This window comes from Rhinoraja longicauda, chromosome 33 (assembly GCF_053455715.1).
Source record: "Rhinoraja longicauda isolate Sanriku21f chromosome 33, sRhiLon1.1, whole genome shotgun sequence".
Classification (NCBI taxonomy): Eukaryota; Metazoa; Chordata; class Chondrichthyes; order Rajiformes; family Arhynchobatidae; genus Rhinoraja; species Rhinoraja longicauda.
Genome location: NC_135985.1, coordinates 11,744,660 through 11,754,490, shown reverse-complemented (window position 1 = coordinate 11,754,490; position 9,831 = coordinate 11,744,660). Strand labels below are relative to the sequence as shown.

General features: G+C 42.4%; 1 protein-coding gene across 3 annotated transcripts in view; it reads left to right on the top strand.

Annotated features, from left to right (window-relative positions):
• Window positions 1-9,146: 9,146 nt before the first annotated feature.
• Window positions 9,147-9,831, top strand: part of cgnl1 (cingulin-like 1) — a 132,243-nt gene continuing 131,558 nt past the window's right edge. For 2 of the 3 annotated variants that reach the window (XM_078427048.1, XM_078427044.1), the window contains exon 1: window positions 9,376-9,459. The gene's annotated coding sequence lies outside the window, so the exon portion shown is untranslated. Of the gene's footprint in view, window positions 9,219-9,375; window positions 9,460-9,831 lie in introns of those variants that run through there. The other variant, XM_078427045.1, reaches the window with a different exon arrangement.

Below are 9,831 nucleotides of genomic sequence, written 5' to 3'. Positions count from 1 at the left end.
GTTGCAAATGGGCTTTGGTGATGACAGGGATCTCAGGAGGGAGCCGTGATGGAACGTTCGTACGGTTCATCCAGCTGGCAGTGGCTGTCAATGTTTACACCCTGGTCTTTAGCCCTCGTGTGTTGTATCCCTCCATCCTTCAGGATGGCGATGTTTATGGAGCTTATTATCCACTACACATCATGTGATGTGGCAGGTCTGCTGAGCTTTGATCTAATTCCTTGGCTGTTTTATTACTTGTATATATCTGTTGCATTTTGTTTTTTATTGTTTAATATGACCTGTGTTCAGCTCTACTAGTTTGGCATCTTATTTTTAGATTTACTTGGTGCTGCTCCCTGCACGCTAATTTGTACTCAACCAGGAATGATCAATCCCCTGTATAGGTAGAATGAGGGTTATTAAACAAACCTGTAATAACTATCCAATATGTAAAATCTTGCAAAGATGTATTGTTAAAAGGAACCATTGCACTTGATGGCCTCCTTAATGCCCCTCAAATATGGCGTGATTTTCTGCTGTCAATGATGCAGAGGCAGACCTAGGGTTAATACATGCTTCCTCTTAATAAAACATCATGTTTACAACAAAATATCGTCAGGAAATTTAGAGACTCTCCATGTGTTAGGGTGAAGATTAAACATGTTTTAAAGTTAATTATTGGCCAGTGGCAACACAAAATACTTAGCGATCACAGAATGTGACCACAAAGCTTGCATATGGTACATAACCAAGGCTGCATTCAATTTGACAATTAAACGCTCATCCAAGGCTCTCTTTCAGAAACCCATGGGCCTGCATCTGTGCCAGAGTTTGATGGGAACATGATCTAGGAGGGATGACTTAATTCACAGATGGTGAACCATCTATAGATTACTTTAACTGCTGTCTAGGCCGTAAGCTTTATAATTGCCATCACAAACCTGGAGCCCTCCTATTTAAGGTACTCCTTAAAACCAACCTCTTTACCTTTCAATAACTCTTCTATGTGGTTTGTGACTTGCGTTTGATGACAGTCTAATGAAAAGCCTTGGAATGTTTTGCCATTTTAAATTAGCTATATAAATGCCGTTATTAGAACACTCACTTTAGATTAAAAGTTTGTTACCGACTATTTTGTGATGGGCTCCATGTTGAGACTGTTACATGTCTACTCATCTTACTACATTGCAGCAGTGGGTCACACAGGAGCAAGCCTGTAATAGACAGTCCTGTACAGTTAAATGTATATTGCCTTAACATAGCATACTTACTTCTAATTTTAGTGCAAATATCAACCACTTAACCAAATATGATGTCCTGTCATTTTTTATCATTACCTACAATTCAGATAACTAGTACTACTCACGATAAAGCCCAGGATGTGTGTTATAAGGGTAAACGATTGATAGTATGCATCCAGCTTAGGCATGAGGTTCTAGTTACTGGTGAACCTGGGAATAACTTGGGGTTAGCTACGCGTTAACCTTCAGGTTGGAAGCTTAGGCTTGATCATTGGGTTAGAATACAACATAGTATTTGAAATAATTAATGATTCAAGATATTAAAGCTTTCTTACATTTATACCAATTCACTTACAATAAAGTGGTCATTGGAATGATATAGAATAATACTCTCATTTACTAATCGCCACCTTTTCTAATATTTGTCACCTTTCCCTCGTGACATTTCCACACCTTTCCGCTTTCCACACTTCTGTTATCTTTTCATCTTCCCATCTGTCCTCCTTTTGCTCTTCATGCTTCTCAGACCCAAAGGATGCAATTTTAACCAAATTGTCTTGAGGCCAATTGAAAGGAAATATAGGCAACATAGATTTTACACACCACCATTTTTTCCTCTTATCAATGGGGAATGAGCGGGACGTAATATCAATACTCCATCCAATGGTTTTTGGATTTCCTCTCACCAAGCTGAGTTAAAAATCTAGATTTTCTAATTTGGACAAAAAGTGCAGGCAATAACTACCTACATTAAACTACCTACATTAATGTAGTGAAAATGTCAAGGGGATCCACAGGAGCTTTGGCTGACAAATATATGGCGCTATGTCGAGAGAAATAAGGCAGATGACAAAATGTTTGATCCAGAAGGGGACCTAAAAGATTGAGATTTAAGGGGAAAAGGATTTTCAATGTTTGACCTTGCAAGCTGACGGGAGTGAGAGGAGAATACAAGGGTGAGGGTAAGGTTGGTGTAAATGGATGCTTGGGACAGTGTAGAATTGGCGGGCTGAAGGGCCAGCTTCCGTGCTGTGTGACATTGTGACAAAGGCCTGTTAATATTTACAAAAGATGATTTCAAGACAAAAACATTTTAAATACATTTGATCAGCATTGATTACTTTGGGAAGTATATTTTAGCAGTGCCGAGCAAGGAAGTGGTTTGATGAAGATGGAACAGATGCGAGAAAGGAAATGCAGCACAGGATCACGCAACACTCATCAGCTCAGCACCAGGGGACCGATCCTCACACTGAGAGCAGCTCGGCACAGAGCAGGAACTTTGCAGGCATTTGTGGGAATTCTCTAGATTTGACCCAGGGTCTCTTATTATTTATGGAACTGTCTGAGCTGTGAGGATGTTGGAGAAAGCTCCAGGTCACCCCAGCCCAAAATATCTCCATGGCTGCTTCCTGTGAGTCACAGTGCAGATCCATATTTTCATACAGATGTAAATGCTTCTTACAACCTGCCCCCTTTGAAAGAAACAAATATTACATCTTGATCTGAATATAATCTCTGTAGTTTTGTGCGACTAAGATGTCCTGTTGTTAGCAGGTATAGGAAGGGGATGGGGTGTTGAAGGCTTATGCTGATTGTTGACAGAAGCCAGTCAATGTGCAGTATGAGACATGACTAAATCTGTGTTCAGAAATGCTGAGGGCAGCCTTGAAATCAAGATCATAATTTTTGAGTATTCTGGGAATATAAGTCTGCTTTTTATAATGGAAGCAGAAGTGTGGCAAAATCACTAAGCATTGAGTTTCAATTGTCTGAGTAAAAGATCAGTTCCGTAGGGAGATGCAAGGAAATAGAAAGAAACCAAGAAGGAATCTTAATATAGAAGCACATGAACAAAGAAACAATGCTTGGATATTCACTGCACTGTGCCTAGTTATTAGAATTTTTCATTGTATAATCACCCATCAGAGTCAGCTATTGATTGTTGTTATAAAGCTGTATACCATGTATCTAAATGTTGTTTATTCATGATTTAATCACTCTTAGTGCCCTGCAATAACCTTTATACACAAAGGTAAGTTGGTTAAATATTGAGTGGAAGGTTGGTGTTCAAATGAGAAAAGAAAGAGTTGTCTCTACACTTTTACAATCCCAGAAAAACTAAAAATACTTGCCATCCACTGCACGTGCTTCAGCAGTTTGATCGCAGCCCCTGGTGCCATGTGGAGTTTGCATGTTCTTCCTGTTAGGGTGTAGATTTCCCCCAGGTGTTCTGGTCCTCTCCCACATTCCAAACATGTGCTGGCTGTTAGGTGAACATTGTAACCAGTGTGTGGCTAGGGGGAGAATCGGGGGGGGGGGGGGGGGGGGGGCTGCCAATGTTAAGGAGCATATATAAGAGGGAGAAGCGGCTGATGGATGCACTCTGAGACTGGATGGACTCAGTGGGCTGAATGACCCCTGATATAAGATCAATTTAGTCATTAGAAGTGTACTCATTAATTTGCATAAAAGTGTGAATCGAATAGTGTAATTGAAGTGAATAGTGAAATGTTAAGTATTATTAATTTGCAAAAAACGCAAGTTGGCTACGAAATTACTAATATTTTGAAATCCCCAGTCTGGGAACTGTGGAGATGGAATCATTGGTCAAGGCAAGAAACGTCAGATCTTTGGTTATAATCTGGATTAACAATTTAGTGTTGATGGAGTGGGAAGTGTTGATATCTTTTGGATACAATGCTCAACAGCTTTTCCTCAAAGAATATTTATCCTTGACCCAATATAGTTACAACAGAACATAGTTCATTAACTACATTGCTGTTTCGAGGGAACTTGCTCACACAAATTACTAATGGTATTTTCTTATTTTACTTTAGTAACCAAATCCACCCAAAACTTCATCCTCAACATTGATGGTCTCCCAGTATCCACCTCACCTCACATCCGGAATCTTGGAATCATCCTTGATCAAACCCTCTCCTTCGACAAACACATCAAACACATCACAAAAACAGCCTTCTTCCACCTCAAAAACATTGCCCGTCTCCGTCCATCCCTCTCCTCCACAGCTGCAGAAACCCTCATCCACGCCTTCATCACCTCCCGTCTGGACTACTGCAACAGCCTCCTCTATGGCGCACCCTCAAAAATCATCAATAAACTTCAATACATTCAAAACTCCGCTGCCCGTCTACTCACACACACCTCGATCCGTGACCATATCACCCCCGTCCTTTATAAACTCCACTGGCTCCCCATCCCCCAGAGAATCCAGTACAAAATCCTCCTCATAACCTACAAAGCCCTCCATAACCTGGCCCCATCCTACCTGACCGACCTCCTCCACAGGCACACTCCCACCTGCACCCTCCGCTCTGCCGCTGCCAATCTCCTATCCCCCCACATCCGGACTAAACTCAGATCCTGGGGGGACAGGGCTTTCTCCATCGCTGCTCCCACCCTATGGAACTCACTACCCCAAACCGTTAGAGACTCCCCCACACTCACCACATTCAAAACATCGCTGAAGTCTCACCTGTTCAGTACTGCCTTCAACCACTGAAGGTCACCTCACCTACTGTCTCCTTTCTCTGTTCATTTATTTATTTACTTATTTATCTATTTATTAATTTCCCTATGTTCTCAAAATCTCTGTAAAGCGTCTTTGAGTATATGAAAAGCGCTATATAAATAAAATGTATTATTATTATTATTATTATTATATCTGAGATATTTTGAAGTAACGAAAGCTGTTAGAAAAAATATAAAGTTATTTCTTTCTAAGGGGTAGAAACTGCTTGATATCGGGCATTGAATGATTACGCTGGAGTTTGGTGTTGTCAGCAATGAGATGGAAGCTGACTGCATACCTGAAAACAATACTTAACTTTGGCAAGGTAATTACACATGGAAGGGCATATTATTAAAGTGAGCAGAAAAAAAAGACACTAAAGGAACTGAACATCATATTGCTGGGCAATAACTGTTAACATCAGATGTAATAATAATAGAGCTACAAATAGATTCACAGAACATGATCGTAATAGGTAGTCTGTAACCCACTGGGGATTTGCCACAGCTGAGATAGCCGAATCAACCAGGAGACATTTTTATTCTTCAGCAATTATTTCAGGCTAAATTTCTTATTTCTTATCTTTAACTTGAGCTACCGGATAATTCAAATTCAAATTGTTGAGAACAAATTGTACTGTATTCTATGTTTTCATTGAACTCTCAGAACATTTAATGGAAGGTTTTTAGAAAAGGCAATAAGCATTGTGTCAAGTCAATGAGTTGCAAAGTAACGGAACTAATCATGATGCTGAAATTAAAGTTAAGGATATGCGTGGTCCAATTGTTTTAAATCATTAAGGAAATTGGCAATGGAAGTGCTTTGCCTGGAAGATAGATGATCTAAAGACCAGGACTGCATATCATTGTGGACAAACATAAACTAAGTCTTCATAATTTAGCATGAAACAGATTGCCACTTCAGTGAACAAACAGTGCCAACCAAAAAAAATTTCAAATGTTCAAAATCCCCCAAAATGCAGAAAATATTCAACACCACGGCAGCTTCTGGCTCTGTTTCTGTTTCCACGGATGCTGCTTGACCTGAGTATTTTCAGTTCTGCTTGGGCATTTGAAATTTTGAAAAACAGGTCAAGTGCAGGTGAACACCAAAATGCTGGAGTAACTCAGCGGGTCAGGCAGCATCTCGGGAAAGAGAAGGAATGGGTGACGTTTTGGGTTGAGGCCCTTCTTCAGATGTAGGTCAGGTGAGGAGTAGGTGGCTGGTGTGGAATCTGGAATCATCAACTTATTTCAAGGGACAGATCTCCAGGGGTGATTTCTGTTGCAGATAGATGTGGGGATCACAGATGGAATGGCAATGGCTCCCCTACCGTGTCCGCAAAACTGGCTTGTGTGGAAATAGAACAAAAAAGCAAATAAATGAATTTGAGGACAAATACTGGAATTATAAGATAATATTACAATCCAGCCTCTGTGTTTGATAGGAATGCTTCTCACAGCAATTAAAAAGGATCAATTATTGGCCTGAACTGATTTCTCTCCCTGAATAAATGCAGAAAATAATCTGTGTTGTGAAAATAGACTATTTCAGGACTTGATATTTGTTCCATTTGAAACACAAGAGGGCGCTGCAGGGTGGGGCCGGCAAGACTGTCAAGCCTCCACGACTTCACTTTAAGTGCATATGCTTTAGGTTCTCAGATCTTCACATTTATCAAAATTACAGCTTCTGGTTCAGAGTTGTGCAATGAAAGTACTAAACTACCCACAGTCTGAGAATATAAAAATCTCAGGGCTTCAGGCACCACTTTCAATCAAGTTGTATCAGTCTGGAAGGTAGGAAATGGTCCAAGACAAGTTTTACAGCTCCAGAAACAACACTTTGGGACATCCAGTTAAAATTTTAATTAACAGTGCATAACTGAAATGGCATTCGAATTGATTATTCCTGGCGTTGTTTAAAGCTGTATTTAATTATCTGTCATTGCAATAAAACACTGGTAATTCTTCATCCTCACAAACCCAGAGACTGGGTAACATTTATACTCTGACAGCAGGATGATTAGATGCTGGTGAAAAATATTCACATCTTTATATAGTATATGACTCCTGTTTAAAGACTTACTGCAGTTTTTTCTGTGACCGTTTCACATATATAGTATGTGCCAAAGCTGCATTCATTATTATAAGTCCTATTAAATGGATGCTAAATTCTATGAGTGCAGCAGGGCAAGTATTGTTCAGTGCAAATTTTCTGCAAGAAGCCGCCATTACTGGTTTTGTTTCATGCTTATTAGAACAACTGCAAGTGCTTCCTTTCCTGCTGCTGTCAAGAAACTGAATTAGAGTACTGATGGTGTCATGTCTAACTCCCTATCCAACCATTCACCGGTACAGTCACCACACAATATTCGGGCTCCGACCCGAAATGTCACCTATTCCTTTTCTCTTGAGATGCTGCCTGACCCACTGAGTTACTTCAGCATTTTGTGTCTATTATCGCTTCTCTCACTTTCCTTCAGCCCCTCTGATGCTGGACCTATCTCATGTGATCTCTCTGCCTCTAGTGATCACCAAGCTTGCTTCAAATGTACAACCTGAAGATCTTGAAACACACAAAGATGGATAAATCCCCAGGGCCTGACCAGGTATATCCTAGGACATTATGGGACGCAGAGCCCTGGTGGAGATTTTTGCATCTTCCTCAGCCACCAGCAAGTAACTATCTGAACGAATCCCAATTATCAGCATTTGGTTTGACGATTCAACTACTTGTCCAGAAGTTTCTTAAATGCTGTGAGGGTACCTGCAACCATCGTCTTCAGGCAGTGTGTTCCAGATTACAACCACACTATGGATGAAAGCAATTCTTCAATCCCCTTTAACCCTCTTACTCGCCTTATACCTACGCACACTGGTCTTAGACATAACCTGTTATGGCAAAAGATTGATACCCTAGTGATGCCTCTTGTGATTGTGCATACGTGTGTCAGGTTCTACCCACAGCCTTTACTCCAAGGAAAACTAACCCAGCCTTTCCTCATAACTAAAACTTCGACCCTGGTGTGTCTCCTCTGCACCCTCTCCATTACAATCACATCCTTCAAGGGTGTGGTGACCAGAACTGCCCCCAGAACTCCCACTGTGGTCTGAAAAATATTTTATAAACTTGTATCAAAACTTCCCTTTACACATCAGCTAATAAAGTCAAGCATTGTTTCTTCACTCTCATGTCTACCTGTGCCACCTCTTTCAGGGAGCTTTGTATTTGCACACCAATGTCTATTTTTTCTGTTAACAATAGGGCTCGACCATTGATGGCATAAATCTGACCTGCATGGAACCTAATTCAGTTTCCTGACAGCAGCAGGAAAGGAAGCACTTGCAGAGCGCATCACCTCATGCTTACATGGATTCAATTCCATCACCTGTTGCCTTACTTAATTTACCAGCTGATCAATATCATTCTGTGGTCTTGGACTATTCTCACTTTGAATACCAATTTTCAACTCATCTCCAAACTTACTAATCATTATCCCCTATATTGACATCTGAGTAATTAATGTATATAACAAATAGCATTGATCAAGCACTTGGTCAAGAGTCTGAAGAAGGGTCCCAAAACGTTACCCATTCCTTCTCTCCAGAGATGCTGCCTGTCCCGCTGAGTTACTCCAGCATTTTGTGTCTATCTTCGGTTTAAACCAGCATTTGGTTAATCCCCAGGATAGCGGGACTGCCATAATTGGAAAGACTGGGCTTGTATTCACTGGAGTTTAGAAGGATGAGAGGGGATCTTGTAGAAACATATAAAATTATAAAAGGACTGAACAAGCTAAATGCAGGGAAAATGTTCCCAATGTTGGGGGAGTCCAAAGCCAGGGGCCACAGTCTAAGAATAAATGAGGGGGGGGGGGGGGGGATTTTAAAATGAGATAAGAAAAAACTTTTTCACCCAGAGTTGTGAATTTGTGGAATTCTCTGCTGCAGAAGGCAGTGGAGGCCGATTCACTGAATGAATTTTAAAGAGAATTCGATAGCGCTCTTGGGGCTAGCGAAATCAAGGAGTATGAGGAGAAGGCAGGCACGGGTTACTGATTGTGTATGATCAGCCATGATCACAATGAATGGTGGTGCTGGCTTGAAGGGCTGAGTGGCCTCATCTTGCACCTATTTTCTATGTTTCTAACTAGTCCTGGATCTTCAGGGCTCTATGTCGCCCCTACCCTCCCCCGATCGGTCCTACCCTCCCCCCATCCCCCCTACCCTCCCCCCTACCCTCCCCCATCTCCCCTACCCTCCCCCCATCGCCCCTAAATCCCCCTCGTCGCCCCTACCTTCCTCCCCCCCACCTTCCTCCCCCCCACCAATCACCCCACCTGTCAAGCACCCCGCGCGCGCCCCCGGCAGCTCAGCCCCGCGCGTTCCCGGCGATGGGACGCGCTCTCGTATCTCTCCTTGGACGCGCTGCCTCTGAGACGAGTGAGACGGGGGCAGGTGAGTGGTGCAGAGAGAGTCGCCCCTCCCTCCCTCCCTCCCTGCCCACGGGAGGGAGGGAGAGAGAGAGAGAGGGGGAGCTCTCGGCCCTGGTTCACTGCAACTTGTTGCTACAGTTCGCTTGAGTTTAGTCGCTGCCGGCGCTGCTGAGACTGCGGGCGGGCGGGCAGGGAGGGAGAGGGAGGGAGGGAGGGAGGGAGGAGCCGCTGCTGCCTTATCGCTGCCTGTGGTCCGGACACTGGTGAGTCCTGCACACACACAGACAGACAGGAGCACAGTGTTTTGGAATAATCATTGCATTTATATACTCGGTTCTTAACTTAATGCAGAAAGGTCTTTGCTTGTGTAAGAAAATAACTGCAGATGCTGTTACAAATCGATTTATTCACAAAATGCTGGAGCAACTCAGCAGGTCAGGCAGCATCTCGGGAGAGAAGGAATGGGTGACGTTTCGGGTCTCGACCCATCCCTTCTCTCCCGAGATGCTGCCTGACCTGCTGAGTTACTCCAGCATTTTGTGAATAAAGGTCTTTGCTTGTTATTGGCTCAGATTCCCTCACTCAGTGACCTTTCCGCTATCTTTCAAGGCAGTGAGATTGAATTCAATGTTAAC